General features: G+C 45.6%; 1 long non-coding RNA gene across 1 annotated transcript in view; it reads right to left on the bottom strand.

The window, feature by feature from the left end:
* Positions 1–7,945: 7,945 nt before the first annotated feature.
* LOC140392454 (uncharacterized) overlaps positions 7,946–16,647 on the bottom strand; it is a 55,390-nt gene continuing 46,688 nt past the window's right edge. Inside the window, exon 5 of the long non-coding RNA XR_011935366.1 lies at positions 7,946–8,294. This is a non-coding gene — a long non-coding RNA (uncharacterized lncRNA). The remainder of the gene's footprint in view (positions 8,295–16,647) is intronic.

Below are 16,647 nucleotides of genomic sequence, written 5' to 3'. Positions count from 1 at the left end.
AAAATTCACTGGCACGTGAATGGACAAACCCCAACTTTGTCTGGCATGTTTAGTGGGCTATCAATGGGCAAAGCCCTCACACCCATGCCGCTGCCTGTTTGCGAATGCCGAGTTTCTCTGCAAAGTCCTGGAGTAGTGAAGCTCTTGGAGGAACAGGGCCAACATGGCAGCAAACTCTTGATTTCAGTGTTTAACTGCAGCCGTGCAAATGCCGGCAGTCGCACACCGAGTTACTCCTTAACAATGGTGCACACTGACAGCTTCATTGTTATTATACTGCAAAGCCCAAATTGGACTGTGTATGAGAAAGCATCTGATCATCTGTCTTTCATCAACATCAAGACCCTGACAATACAATATAATCATCATAAAATGAAAACATCTATGCTAATGACATAATTTCCTGCAGTTCAAGTAGTTTATGGGATGCACAGTACCATTTGCATTATTCTGCGGATAACATTATCTGTAATCTGAAGCCCTGTATACACTGCAACCATAAATTTAGATTTGTTCCAAATCTACAGCTGTTCTGAATTAATACACACTAACTAAACAGCGTAAATTAACCTGCTCTGATATGAGGTTTACAGGAACAACTCCTACCTCCTGATTCCAATTAAAAACCACTTTTTGCCCCATTTACATGGCAGCAACTAATTTGAGCTCACTCCAATCAATCAACTGCGCAGAATTAGTTGTGGTCGGGTAAACATTGTGGCGTTGACCACTGCAAATATGACGTGGGGCGGAGGGAGTAAGGAAAAAACATATTCACCCCTTGGGTTCAGATTTGGTTTGACCCCGCAGTAAAATCAACTCAAGAGTAAGGGGCATGAAAAAAGCTTGGTGGAGGCTAAAAGCGAAGAGCACTGGGATTAGGTCACTCAGGCTGTTATTTTCTTTTATATTCGGTGGTGCAAACTGTTTCAGCTGGCAGCCTCTTCAACTATTTGCAGGATAATCCCTCATCTACCCAGTGTTGTGTATTAAACTGTCTGTAAGCAACAGAAGGCCAGCTGATTAACATTCAGAAGAAAAAGGGCAGGTTAATGTCTCACAATAAAGATGAACAGTCTTCATCCAAATTATCACACTATCTTTTCCTCTTCAGATGTTGACACAATGTCTCATTCACTGCCGCCACTATCTATTTTCACATTCCAATGTTTGCCGATTTACCTGTATTCAAGTTTAATTTTTTTTCTGGGACACGCACACACACACATTGCCTTTCCTGAGAATGTTACCGGCTACAAATTACAACCAGCCGCTTGCTTGAATATATACAACTTGTGTTCAATTCAAATCCACAGACTGTTAAATCATTCCCCAGTCACTGTGACACTGAGGGTAGCTGATAGTTGTATTTAAGAGGGTCTGGAGGCTGTGCAGGCCCAGGTTCACCATGGAATGAAATCTGATAGACTCTGCTGGTGACAAAAGAGTAATTGCAGCACTTCAGCTCTTCTCTGAAGTACAGGTTAGAGGATCAACGCTACGCTCTTGCAGCCCTATCTCTAGTTTGCCTTTTTAGGAGCAGTGGATTTAGCCGCTGGCATCTTGGGGAATTATGGCCCAGCAAAATAGTAAAGACAGCGGATGCAGTTTGGATCAATGTAACCTGAATGGAAAAAGATCATCGTGATCGCAAGGACCCATTCCACCAACAGCAATCCCCCCAACGCCCTCTCCTTCCCCCCTTCCCCTCCCAAATTGGTCTGGCTTTGTGCTATCTTATCCTAATCCAGAAGATCACATGGCTTCCAGCTAGGGTGAACAGTCTATCTATTGTGATGCACACAGCACCTCAAGTTGTGTGTGACTGGCTGGATGGACCATTGGGTCTTTTCCTGCCCATCGTACAGACCACGATTAATGAAGTACTTGTAGCTGGAGTGGACAGGATTTTTCCTAGCCATCAGGCCGAAATGTGGGTCAAATGTCCACACAGGGCTGAATTTACATGTGGCTGCCGGAGGCTCCAACAGCAGACTAGAAAGCCAAGACCAGGCCCACTTCAAATGTTTTCAGGAAATGTTTTCACCCTCTGCCATTGGAAATCATTTCTCTTTATTGACGCTATCAAAATCCTTTAAGGTTTTAAACAAAGGTCCACTTAACCATCATTGTTCTGAGGGGAACCACCCCAGTTTCTTTAATGACTCTGTGTAACTGAACTCTTCAGCTCTGGTATCATTCTCGTTGGCCTCTTTTACATCCTTATGGACATTCTTCCCAAAATGTGATGCCCAGAATTGAGCTCAATATTCTATCCGGGCATAACCAGTATTTTACAAAGGTTTAATATAATATTTTACAACTGAAGGCTGAACCCTATTGGCTGCACTTATTACATTACCCGCCACCTGCCAACTCTCCCGCTCATTTCTTTATACTTTCTTTTGCCCTTGGATGCGAGCAGTTTCTCCTCTTTTCCTCTTACCTTCCTGAAGAAAGAGCTCTACCTTATTGAGCCAGTGTGTTTATATTCTGCTTTTTTGCCCGTGTAATTCAGCATTCTATTCAACAGCCCCCCCACTCCCAGGGCGCCAACGTAAGTATAGCACTGGCACTGCCCCGACACAGGTTGACACTTCCCACTGGTACAGGTTGGCACTGACCCTGGCACAGGTTGGGATTTCCCTCTGGCAGTGCCAATGTGTGCAAGCAGACAGTTCCAAGGGCAGGCCCTCTGGGGAGCTCCATTGGTTGGGGTTGCCTCATGTGTGTGTGTGTGTGCGTGTGTGTACGTGGGGGGGCGATGCATGTGAAGTTGGGTGTCGATGTCTGTGAAGGGGTGGGGGTCGATGCCTGTGAAAGGTGGGAGGGCGATTGCTGTGAGGGCAGAGATCTCCTGTGATGACTGGAGGGAGCGAGACCCACAATTCCTGTGCGGTTGTGGGGGGAGATGGTAAGAGAGCCCCCGATTCTTGTGTGGTTGTAGCGGTGGTGGGTGCAGAGGGGGTGTGGGGGGTGTGGGGGGGGGGCAGTACCTGCATGGTTGTGGAGCGGGTGGAAAAAGAGTCCGCAAAACCAGCATTTATTGTCCATCCCTGAGGGCATTTTAGAGTCAACCATATTACTGTGGATCTGGAGTCACATGTAGGCACGGCCAGGTAAGAATGACAGGTTGATTTCCTTCCCTAAAGATCAATAGTGAACCAGATGGGTTTTTATGATAATTGGCAATGGTTTCATGGTGATCGCTCAACTTCATTCCAGACATTTTGAATTCAAATTCCACCATCTGCCTCTGGCGGGATTCGAACCCTGGTTCCCCAGAGCATTACCTCGGTCTCTGGATTACTAGTCCAGCGACAATACCACTATGCCACAGGCTCCCTTGGCAGGTGTCCTCTGTCGAGGTGGGTAGGGGGAGTTTAATTCCAGTGCTGATCCAGGTACCCTTTAACGATAGCATCTTGGTCTCTGTGGAGCTGGCTTTGCTGGCTATATCAGGCTCCGTCCTGCCAGTATGACGGTGTAAATCATGCCCCAGATTTTCTGCGCACTAAGTGCCAGAAAGTCTGGTCTGACTAGCCGATTGTGCATCTAGAGAGCTACAGGCCGGTTTTCAGTCAGAACCTGACACTCTGACCAATTTTGGTAAAATTCTGCAATGGATTCCACTTGATCTTCTCGGTTAATATCATCTACAAATTTAACCAAGTTTTCTTAAGTCGGGGTATGATTAAATATAAAACCAGAAATGGCCTTGGCTGAAAGACTCTTTCGACAGAAAATACGTTTTGTCTAACATGACTGGAAAATTCCACTTGTCAATTAGCCGGAACAAAATAACAGTTCATAGATTTTTTTTTTTAAATTTCAGTTCTCTTGATTGAAGTGAAGCTGTTATCAGGTAGTAATTTCCCAAGCATTATGAAGTGTAACTTTTGTACTAAATAGTAATCATTGTGCCCTACAAGTAATTTAAGATGTCACTTTGCATGAATCAATCATGCTTATTGGATTATTTACGCAGAAACAGGTCTGATTATTTGTGTATTGTTGAAATGCCAAATTTGATAGCAATGTGGCATGTGACTCAACAGGATTTACCAATATATCTTCATAAATTGTTTTATTGAAGTCTTTGTTCACTTCTCTATCCAAACTCCCTATTGTGGGCCATTGTGTGTCGCAAAAAGTTGGTGTGCAGGTGCAACAGGTGATTAAGAAGGCTAATCGAGTTTTGTCTTTCATTGCTAGAGGGATGGAGTTCAAGACTAGTGAGGTTATGCTGCAATTGTATAGGGTGTTGGTGAGGCCGCATCTGGAGTATTGTGTTCAGTTTTGGTCTCCTTACCTGAGAAAGGACATATTGGCACTGGAGGGAGTGCAGAGGAGATTCACTAGGTTGATCCCAGAGTTATGGGGATTAGATTATGACGAGAGGTTGAGTAGACTGGGACTGTACTCATTGGAGTTTAGAAGGATGCGGGGGGATCTTATTGTGACATATAAAATTGTGAAGGGAATAGATAGGATAGATGCAGGCAGGTTGTTTCCACTGGTCGGGGAAAGCAGAATTAGGGGGCATTGCCTCAAAATAAGGGGAAGTAGATTTAGGACTGAGCTTAGGCGGAACTTCTTCACCCAAAGGGTTGTGAATCTCTGGAATTCCTTGCCCAGTGAAGCAGTTGAGGCTCCTTCTTTAAACGTTTTTAAGAAAAAGATAGATGCCTTTCTAAAGAATAAAGGGATTCAGGGATATGGTGTACGGGCCGGAGAGTGGAGCTGAGTCCACAAAGATCAGCCATGATCTCATTAAATGGCGGAGCAGGCTCGAGGGGCCAGATGGCCTACTCCTGTTCCTAGTTCTTATGTTCTTATGTAAACTGTCTCATCCTTTCTTTTGTTCTTCGACTTACTGTTCACAGATCTTCAATTTCGTCCCTCTGCTCTGGATCCCCTACTTACAATTAGAATCATTCCTTGTCTACCATGACATTTTGTTTCATCAGATTAACCCTCAAAACTATCTCCAGGGATTATAATAAATTTACTCATCGCTATAACTTAGTCTCTTTATTCTGGTTCCCATTTTAGTGAAATGCCATTGAGCTTTCATCGAGGTCAGTATACCTTTCCTAAGGTGTGTACCTAAAAATGAATGGGCAGCCTTCTAAATGAGCTCTGACCACTGACGTTTGTAATTGTAATAATGTTTCCTTTTACATTCTATACTCCTTAAGGTGAAGTTCAGAATCCTGGAATATTACAGCGGTTTTTTGTACCCATTACCCTATCCTAAACTTGTAACCACTCATGGATATGAATCTTCCCCACGTATTTTATGCAACCCTTTTGGCATTTCTATGTCCAGAATTTACTACCCTGCACTTTGTTATTTGAACGTGCATCAACCATTCCACCCATTCATCTTATCTCCATTTTTCTTTTGTTCACAGTTCATAATACTTCCGGGTTTACTTTCATGACTAAAGCTGGATAAACTCTACTCCCAAATATACTTAATCTACATGCAGAGTGAAAAATTGGAACCCAACATCATTCTCTCTGGGACCCCATTTGCCATTGCTGACCAATCTTTTAGAATCTTATCAAATTCCTTCTGAAAGGTATTGTACATACATCTATTTAGCACTCCGTGGAACTCTGTCAAAGAATTCTGTTGAGCCAGACATAAGAAAAGTTTTAACTCGCCACTCCCTGTGTTAATGGAGTCAGGAAGAGTCCAAATTGGAGTTGGTGGATTTACCCCTTTAATGCTGATGAGCCCAGCAGTCAGTACCTGCTCAGGGACCTGTTTCCAGGAGTAGGCTATTCCTTTCAAAGAGATTTTACACTTCAGGGGCGGGATTCTCTGACCCCCCATGGGTCGGAGAATCGCCGGGGGCTGGCGTGAATCCCACCCCCGCCAGTTGCCGAATTCTCCGGCACCGGATATTCCGTGGGGGCGGGAATTGCGCCGCGCCAGTCAGCGGGCCCCACCCGGCGATTCTCCGGCCCGCGATGGGCCGAAGTCCCGCTGCTCGAATGCCTGTCCCGCTGGCGAGAATTAAACCACCTCTCTTACCGGCGGGACTAGGCGGTGCGTGCGGGCTCCGGGGTCCTGGGGTGGGGGGCGATCTGGCCCCGAGGGGTGCCCCCACAGTGGCCTGGCCCGTGATCAGGGCCCACCGATCCGCGGGCGCGCCTGTGCTGTGGGGCACGCCACCTCGGCCACAGCCTTCAACCATGGCCGACGCGTAAGAGACACCCCCCCCCCCAGCGCATGCACGGGGATGACGTTCCCACTCATGCGCCGACTTCCGCCGGCCGGCGAAGTCCTTTCGGCCCCGGCTGGTGTGGCGCCAAAGGCCTTTCCCGCCGGCCGGCGGCACGCCAACCACTCCGGCGCGGGCCTAGCCCCTCAAGGTGAGGGCTTGGCCCCTAAAGGTGCGGAGAAATCCGCACCTTTGGGGCGGCCCGACGCCAGAGTGGTTCCCACCACTCCATCCCGCCGGGACCCCCCTCCCCGCCAGGTAGGGGAGAATCCCAGCCCAGTTCTCTAGACACATGCCCAGGCTACATTTTGGAAAGGTGCACCATCCAACCAGGAGTGATCAATGCATAACAATGACCGGGCAGAAACTCACAGGCTGCAGCTGGCCGGTTTCTTGATGCGTCCTCCTTGAATGGGGCTACATCTGAAAAAATAATCCGCTGGCTCTGGAATACTTTGTGTGCTTTCTCGTCCCCCTTTATTTCTCATTTCTAATTTCTGCTTACATTTTTATCGTGATAAATCACAATTAACACCCGTGCTGCGGCAGCATTGTGGCACAGTGGTTAGCACTGCTACCTCACAGCTCCAGGGAGCCGGGTTCAATTCTGGCCTTGGGTGACTGTCTGCGTGGAGTTTGCACATTCTCCCTGTGCCTGCGTAGGTTTCCTCTGTGTGCTCCAGTTTCCTCCCATAGTCCAGAGATATGCAGGTTAGGTGGATTTGCCATGCTAAATTGCCCCTTCGTGTCAAAGATGTGCAGGTCAGGTGGGGTTATGGGGATAGGGGGAGGGAGTGGGCCTAGGTGGGGTACTCTTTCAGAGGGTCGGTGCAGACCTGATGGGCCGAACGGCCTTCTTCTGCACTGTAGGAATTCTATGGTTCTACTGTTTCACCAACCTTTGCCTCCTCAAATGCTTCCATGATTTTGAAAGTCTCTATTAGGTGTTCTCAATCTTTCAGTTCCAATGAAAAGGATCTAAGGCTTTCCTACGTCCTTTTTCACAGATATATCATTTTAATTTTAGCGTCATTCAAGTGATCCTTTGTTGTATTCTATCCATGATTTCATATTGTAATAGGTATTGTAGTCAATGACAGAGTCCTGAAACGGTGAGTTAAAAGTATTTTATTTCCTACTCACAGTTAGGAAATACAGCAACTAAGTAACAGTTCTGATCCCAGCCGGCACCATCCTGAGATGCCATCTCCTTCCTGGGCCTCCACCCCTCCGTGAGAGGGCTCCTATTCCACAGGGAGATCAATCGGGTTGTCCCTGTGGAGCTCGTGGGGGTTATAAATATTGGATGTCCAAAACATATCAACTCACAGAAAGATATATCCTTACCTGGAGTCTAAAGCAGCAAAACGGGCCTGTTGGCACTATTGGTCTATGCTCCAGTTAATGTTCTCGGACCAGTCTCTACTCATTCCTCTTCATCTAACATACTCTAATCCATCTATTCCACCCTCTCCCATGTGCTAATATAGCTTCCTCTTCAATGCACAGACTCTATTTGTCTTAACTACTCCATGCAGCAGTATGCATCATATTCTAACCCCTCCCTCCTCCTGCATTCCCTCCTGAATTTATGAGTGATTTTATATTTACGACTTCAGTGTAGTACAAAATGCACAGGGTAAAATATTGACAGTTAATAATTTTGTTTAATACTTCTTGTGGAAACAGAAAGTTCTGTGAAATCACCACAGAATAGTAGTAAATCCTCTTTTGCCAGGGTTTCCTTCATATTAAAGGCCTCCCATTTACCCTCACGGCCATGGCATTTAGTGCCTCAGATACCTGACAGGCAGTGGGAGTTTCTGACTTAAGTAGCCATAAACACCACAAAATGTGGGAATGGCTTTGCTCCACAAGCCCGCCAAGTCCGCTCAGATCCTGTTGGAAGATGTATCCTTCTTCCAGTCAGCAACACAGGCTTTAGAAACAAAAGCATGAAATTAAGGGCATCGATTGTTCACAGAGCAGAGCAGAGCTTGAATCTACTTCCTGTAGGAAGACATACTTGTCGAATGATGTTTTTCTAATGTCTGATTCCTATCAGAGAACAAAAGTAAAATAACTTTGTAAATGTAATTCAATTATCGCAATGAAGGAAACTAATAAAAACATATACATATACATATAAAATAACTTTACTAATGGTATCCTTGGAATCTATTGGAACTACCCTTCTGGACTTACTATTAGTGTTGGCAGAAATATACTATCAGCCTTAAGGAATTATGTCATCTTTAATTAAAACTAAATTTAATTACAGAAAGAGTAGGGGGTAAAGCCTACATACATTATAAAGAAGCCATTCTAATTTATTTTCTCTAATTCATACTGTATGCTTGCCTGGTCCCCAATAGACCCAGACTCTCCTTAATAATAAAAACCTGTAGATGCAAGCATATAAAAGATTGATGTAGCCTCATCATAACAGCCTCGTGATGTGTAGCAAGGCTTCAGTATTGATGGAGTGAATACACAGCATATCTGGTCATTTTCAACTGAAAACTAATAATCACACACATAATGATATCATGCAAGCAATCACCTAGGTTAAACGTTAGTTCATCACATAAATCAGTCAGGAATTTTTCCTGCCTTTTCTGGGACTTCCCAGATGCATTGCACATCTGCTCAGGGAAGGGAGGAAAGAAGTAAAATTCCTTTGATCATTCCCCCCCCCCCCCCCCCCTTCACTAAAATCTGAATGTATGACCCTGGGTAGATGGTCTTAAAGGTTTACCAAGCAAATAAAACAAACTGGGATGCAGCTCTCCTCTTGAGCCTATTTAATCAAATGCTAGATAGGATGGAGCAAATTTAGCCTTGCACAGCAGCCTGGCAGGTGGGCAGTTAAAATTACCCCAGCAACCCAGCCTCTGATGTTCCACTCCTCGTGCAGCCTGTGAGTTTAACCGCTCTTCTGAGCAGGCAAGAAAGAGACCCATTGAAAGGCAGTGGGGTCCTTCTTTAAAGATGTGCATTGGGCCTTGATGATGTCATTAGTTCCAGACTGCCATTTTAACCTGAATGGGAGAGTGGTTGTGATTTTCACACAAGGCTAACATAGTGTGCTATCATAGTTGTGTTTTCATAACTTCATTTTTGAGTCTTTTCTTGTGATGTCGAGTGTAAGAGAGGTGCTCCCCCTGGCCAACAAGGAAAGTGTAGGCCTCATACTGCCTTCAGTACCCAGCTCTTCCCCTCGTGAGGTCCTCCTGAATCCCCCCCCGGCGACTTCCCTGAATGCTGGGAAAGCTTTCCTTCCATTGCTGGCGGTGGCTTCCTGCTGACTGGCATTGCTCGGAGGCCCACCAGCTGCTGCTTCCTGTCAGCTTAGAATGAGGAGTTGGCTGCGGGGATGCGGGCGAAAGACAGCGATTAACAACTCTTGGGCCTCACACTGCCAAAGCCAACAAGTTTTGCTGCCCATGCACTTTGGCCCTCACCCACTTGATTCCCACAAGTTAAAACTAGGGGTAATAAATGTAAACAAAGGCAAAATACTGAGGATGGTGGAGACCTGAAATTAAATTTTTTTGGGATGCTGAAAATACTCAGAAAGTCAGTCTGCACCTATGAAGAGTGAAACAGGGGCCAGGATTTTCCAGTCCTGGCCACTGCAAGACCAGAAATTCCCACCCGAAGCCAAGTTTCTGTCCTGCTCATGACGATTCCTGCTGTGGATGGAACCAGAAAATCCCAGACCCTAAAGCGAACGTTTCAAGTTGATGACCTTTCATCGAGCGAAACGTTAATTCTGTTTCTCTCCACAGATGCTGACTGACCCAATGAGTATTCCCAATTCTTTTTGTAATAACTTTAAGCCTTGTAGTGCAAATTGGATAATTGTGGAATGATAGAACCAGAGGAGGTGATTCAGTCCTTGGTGCTCTTGCCAGCTTTTATCGAGAATGTATAATAACCTTCGTGTTTGGGATTAAAACTAAAATTTCTAAATTTGTGGACAATAATTTCAGGGTGGAAGACAACCGTAACTGGAGGACTGCAACTAATTACACAAAGGCATTTATAAATTTTCAGATTAAGCATATCGCCGCCAAATTAATTTCAACATAGATAAGTGCAAGGTATTATATTTTTGGTAAGAAAAATAAAGAGAGCACATATTACTTTGAAAATTAGAATCTAAACGGGGATGATCTGAGAGTACAAATACACAAATCACTAGACGGTTAATAAGGCCCTTAACAAAAGCAAACAAGTAATAGGGTTTATTTCTAGATGGCTGGAGTAGAAAAGTGGAGAAGTTATGCTGAACTTGTACTGAACCTTGGTTAGGCCACACAGTACCATGGACAATTTTGGTCACCATAATAGATTTCAGGCACTAGAGATGATGGGGGGTGGGGGGGGGGGGGGAAGGTTTACAAGGATGGTACGAGATATATGAAGTTGTATTCATCTATTGGCGGCACGTTAGCACAGTGGTTAGCACTGTTGTTTCACAATATCAGGGTCCCAGGTTCGATTCCCGGCTTGGGTCATTGTCTGTGTGGAGTCTGCACGTTCTCCCTGTGTCTGCGTGGGTTTCTTCCGGGCGCTCCGGTTTCCTCCCACAAGTCCTGAAAGATGTGCTGTTAGGTGAATTGGGCATTCTGAATTCTCCCTCTGTGTATCCGAACAGGCGCCGGAATGTGGCGACGAGGGGATTTTCACAGTAACCTCATTGCAGTGTTAATGTAAGCCTACTTGTGACAATAAAGATGATTAAATCAGGAAATATGAATGTTCTCTGTATCTTTCTTGCTCTTGAAAATAGATGGCGGTGGGATGAACTAACCTTTCTCTCCTTATGTAGTTCCCTCATTATCAGTGAGTTGCAAATCATGGTTCTCCATATATCTCTATGCCATGGTATCTCAATGGCGCAAGAAGAAGAGTCCGACACCAAAAACTACCTCAACTGGTATGGAGACAGAACCTGTGCAATTGGCGTTACTAAACGACCTGTTTATAGCCAACTGAATGAACCAGCAGAGGTGGGTTGGCAACGGGCACAGCCAATCCCTGCCTTCCCCACTGATTTTATGCCTCACATTTGGCGGCCACCTCCCTCGCCCGTAGGGGGGAGTGGGGCGTGGCAGTTGGAGAGATCTGTAGAGAATATTCCAGCCAGGGGAAATGTTTGCACGTGGGTGAAAGAACAAACCTAGAAGCTATCACTATCGCGAGTCATGAGAAATTAAACGCAATTGGTGCCACATTGCTGTCACATGGGGTATTTGAGCCAAATCGTATAGATGCATTTAATAGTGGATTATATTTTTAGAGTTAGCTGAGGAGGAGCGGAGCGTTAATGTCGACGTTATGAGTTTGCAACGAGTGACCAGTTTCTGTGCTGATAAAATCTAGGGCGTTAGGCAAAAGTTAAAGTTCACTTTTGGCAGGGTGTTTCTTGGCGGCTGCGGCACCAAGAATCAACCCGCTATTCAACGGCACTTTGCCCTTTTCTTTGGCCTCGGGGAGTTTCTTCCCCACGAGGCCACACTCAGAGAGATTTCCTGCTGGTGAGCAGGTCTCACCAATAGGAATGGCTGCTCGCAGATCGGGGCACCGTCTTGAACAGCAGCCCCAATTTCTCCTGGCCCTTCCCATTCAGGCCACCCCCCCTCACCGTTTTATGGACTCCCCTTTTACCCCCACAAGCTTTTCTGGGCCCCTGGAACTCTCCTCACACCCTTCCAATTGGCAAGTACCCCGGCCCCTGGGAATGCCAACCTGCACCCGGGCACCCTAGCACTGCCAGGGTGCCAGGTGCCAGGGGGTGCCAGGGTACAGCCCTGCCCTGTCCTCGACCACCCTGGAGTCTCTAATAGCCTTCGAGACCCACAAGTTGCCGTTGCAACTGGTCCACGTTGTGCAGATCAGTGCTAAACGTCACCCGGGCGAGGTCTTGCAGGCACACCTGTTGCGTGCCGGGCGCCGGGTGAATCCGCCGTCTGGGTATTTAAATGAGCTTAGTGTCTGATTTAAATATGCAGATCTGGATGTCACCCAGTGAGGGCGAGATCCAGATCACGCCGAGCGGAGTGAGTCAGGTGACTCACGATCGGCCTGGCGCCTAGTACAGAGCCTGATTTGGAGCTCACCTGGGCCTCACCTGGCACGCCCGGATCCGCGCTGAGCGCAAGGCAATCGCTGAATTGTGTCCCTAACCTCCAGCACAGAAAGAAGTCGTTCAGTCCAACTAGTTCATGCAGACAATTAAGATCCATGGAAGCTTCCGCCCACCCCTCCCTTGAACCCCAGAAGCCCCTTCCCCACACTTACTCAAGGCTGGCAGCTGCTCTGCTCTCACGTCCAGTCCGTTTGGCTAGCAGACCTGCAGCATGGGAGTGAGGCCAGGTAGCAAAAACTACCGTGACCTCACGGTGTGGGCAACTAACCAAAGCCGAAGGTTTCCCACTGACAGTTAGGAATTCCTTCCCCATATCTTTGACAAAATACCGCAGTGTAAAATGCCAGTTAGAATGACTTACTGAATTAGTTATCACTGATTAACCTTACTAACAATTTGACATCATGGTTAGAAATCTGGCCCATTTTCTTCACCTGAATTGTGGGGTGCAAGTCTTCGCCAATATTTGGGCCCTCAGCATTTTCCATAAAATCACCAAGCTATGGGGGGCAATAGACAGCTCGACTGCATAGACGGATTGAAGATCCGACTGCTCTGAGTATCACTCTGGCTCTTAGGCTAGGTATGCACTGGGGTAACTGAGTCAGGATGGAGTAGTGGCCGAGGAACCAGTGGTGATGATCAGATCGAGTGCTGACCAGAGTTGTGGGGAAATAAGGAACAGTGACAATCAGTGGGTTAGAGTCCTAGCCAGCAGCTCCCTGTATTCTTTAAACATGGGGTTAAGAGGTTAATTCCTGGCCCCACTTGCGAGTAAATATAATTACAAAACTTACCTTTTCAGGGGCAGCCTGTAGTGGCCCCTTTAAGGGCCACATGTTCGGCTTCATGCAGGCCAGGACTCACTCAGGACAAACCAATCAGCAGCGGCGGCTCAATCAGATTTGCATCTGTAAAGGGACTAACACTTGCTTCAAGTATGGATACTGCACAGCATGTTTTGGCCTTAACAATATGTTATAGGTTCCTGATGAGCATGTGCTTCCTGCCTATAATATTAGACTTAAGCAGTCACTTATGCTGCATGGTCACATATTTATGTCCAGATTTCAACATTGCATATTTCGGATTGTTACAAATTCTGAATATGAATACAATAAGGTTTTACTGACAAAGTACAGTTTTAAGCTGAGGCTAGTGAGTGGGCAATGTAATGATCAAAGGTTTTAATGTACTACACAGTATATGTTATTTCTCCTTGCTAATCTATGAAGCAAGATGACATTTCGCTACAGTTTAAATCCCTGGTCTTGGATCACTTCAATTCGTGTATATTTGCACATTGGTTTTGGTTTTACCAAACTGCTATCCACTCCACTTCATCACCTTTGCATCTTTTCATCAGTTTAATTTTGTATTTTATACATTAAAAGAAAGAAAAAGGAGCATGTTTGAAGACTAATGCATTTCAGCTTTAACTGGCGTTGATAAACGACACATCTCTGCTTTCACAGTTTCTAAGGTAGTCTGAATCTCTCACTGTGTTACAGCCTCAACCCACCCTCCCAGTTATGTGTTATATTACAGGTAACATACTCCCTGCCGTGTGCTGCCTCGAATGTAATCCTCGGCTGACACTTCAGTGCAGCACCAAGGGAGTGCTGCACTGTCAGAGGTGGAGTATTTCATGTGAGGCATTAAGTCGTCTGACCTCCCAGCTGGATGTAGAAGTTTTCTTGGCACTATTTTGAAGAAAAGCAGAATTATTTTTCCCGGTGTCGTGGCCAACATTTATCCCTCAACCAAGATCTCTAAAATCTAATTATCTTGTTATTATCCCATCGCTGTTGTGGAACCTTCCTGAACAAAACTTCACATATTTCCTACATTTTAACAGTGGCTGCATTTTCAAAATACTTCATTGGCTGTAACAAGCCATCCTGGATTTTTGAAAGGCACGGTATAAGTGTAAGCTCTTGCTCTTCTTTCTTTACCAGCCATGCACTACCTCCGGACAAATATGAGGTAATGCATTTTGGAAGGTCTAATACAGGTGGTAAATCAACAGTAAAATGGCAAAACCTTTACATACATAGATACATAGAAGATAGGTGCAGGACGAGGCCTTTTGGCCCTTCGAGCCTGCTCCGCCATTCATCACAATCATGGCTGATCATCCAACTCTATAGCCTAATCCTGCTTCCTCCCCATAGCCTTTGATCCCATTCTCCCCAAGTGCTATATCCAGCCGCCTCTTGAATATATTCAAGTTTTAGCATCAACTACTTCCTGTGGTAATGAATTCCACAGGCTCACCACTCTTTGTGTGAAGAAATGTCTCCTTATTTCTGTCTGAAATGGTTTACCCTGAATCCTCAGGCTGTGACACCTGGTTCTGGACACACCCATCATTGGTAACATCTTCCCTGCATCTACCCTGTCTAGTCCTTTTAGAATTTTATAAGTTTAAGAGTATTGACAGGCAGAGGGATCTGGGCGTACAGGTCCACAGGTCACTGAAAGTGGCAGGCAGGTGGAGAAGGTAGTCAAGAAGGCATATGGCATGCTTGCATTCTTCGGCCGGGGCATTGAGTATAAAAATTGGCACATCATGCTGTAACTGTATAGAACCTTAGTTGGGCCACACTTGGAATATAGTATTCAATTCTAGAATACTACCAGAAGTCTAGAAGTCACCATGGATATTAAATTATTAGCAACCTCGCAGGTGTTGGACTTCAAGCTCAATTACTCTTCTGCAATGGATCTTCTGAAGATTCTGCACATGTCAGTGATTTATATCCAGTATTGAATCTACAGTAACCAGACATAGTTTGTTCAATTTTTCTCCCCAAAAAACACATTTGTGCCACACTACCAGAAGGATGTGGAGGCTTTGGAGAGGTTTACCAGGATGTTGCCTAGTATGGAGGGCATTAGTAATGAGGAGAGGTTGGATAAACTCAGTTTGTTCTCACTGGAACAACAGAGGTTGAGAGGTGACCTGAGAGAAGTTTACAAGATTATGAGAGGCATGGACAGACTGGCTAGTCAGAAACTTTTTCCCAGGGTGGAAGAGTCAATTACTAGTTTTAAGATGCGAGGGGCAAAGTTTAGAGGAGGTGTGCGAGGGAAGTCTTTTACGCAGAGGGTAGTGGGTGCCTGGAACGTGCTGCTGGACGAGGTGGTGGAAGCAGGTACGATAGTAACGTTCAAGGGGCATCTTGACAAATACATGAATAGGATGGGAATAGTGGGAAACGGACTCCGGAAGTGTAGAGAATTTAGGTTAGACGGGCAGCATGGTTGGCACAGTCTGGCGGGCCAAAGGGCCTGTTCCTGTGCTGTACATTTCTTTGTCCTAAGTGTTCGATATGCACTATTCCACATATGGAATTCTCCAAGTTAGTAATTGACCTAGAAGAGTCATTTTCCAAATGTATCCTTCGTTTGTGGTCTAAGTGGGCAACATTAAAGCTCTTCCCCAGTTGATGCATTGAAGACCATTGTCTGCCGCAACGTTAGTTTTTATAGTGCAACGGTAGAACAGGTATTGATAATTGCAGGGCCACCGTAACACCATTTGCCAATGTTAATTTCAGCTGGTATAAAGCAATAGACAACACACTTCAGAAGTGAACTACATTATTTTTTACATTTTCGAGTATCCAATTATTATTTTTTTCTAATTAAGGGGCAATTTGGCGTGGCCAATCCGCTTACCCTGCACATCTTTGGGTTGCAGGGGTGAGACCCGCGCAGACACGGGGAGAATGTGCAAACTCCACACGGACAATGACCCAGGGTCGGGATCGAACCTGGGACCTCGGCGCCGTGAGGCAGCAGTGCTAACCACTGCACCACCGTGCTGCCGAAGAAGTGAACTACGTTTACTTCAAACCTCTGGACAGAAGTTTACAATTTTGCGTGCTAAAAGCATGCTGATGACTGGGGGAGAGAAGAGAATATGTGAGGAAACACATGGCATTGCTCACAATTACTGTATTATACAGATCCATGCCCTTAGGACAGCCAAGAATTTGTTGGTATTGTTTTTGTTCCTTTCTTCCATTCTGTGATTAACATCTCACAAGGAAAATAAAAAGCCCTATTAGAGCACACCCTCCTAAAAATATTGAATTATAACCGTTTTTTAATTGATTCAAGATTGAGTTGACCAATTCTCATTTATTAAACGGACAAGGTTGGAGACGAAAATAAAGATACCGAAGGACGTGACCTTTGGTCACCTCGCAGTTATCAAGTCAATAAACGAACGGCTCAAGAAGTTTT

The sequence above is a fragment of the Scyliorhinus torazame genome, chromosome 16 (genome assembly GCF_047496885.1).
Source record: "Scyliorhinus torazame isolate Kashiwa2021f chromosome 16, sScyTor2.1, whole genome shotgun sequence".
Taxonomy (NCBI): Eukaryota; Metazoa; Chordata; class Chondrichthyes; order Carcharhiniformes; family Scyliorhinidae; genus Scyliorhinus; species Scyliorhinus torazame.
Note: the sequence above shows the minus strand (reverse complement) of the source record. Positions and strands in the feature narration are given on the sequence as shown.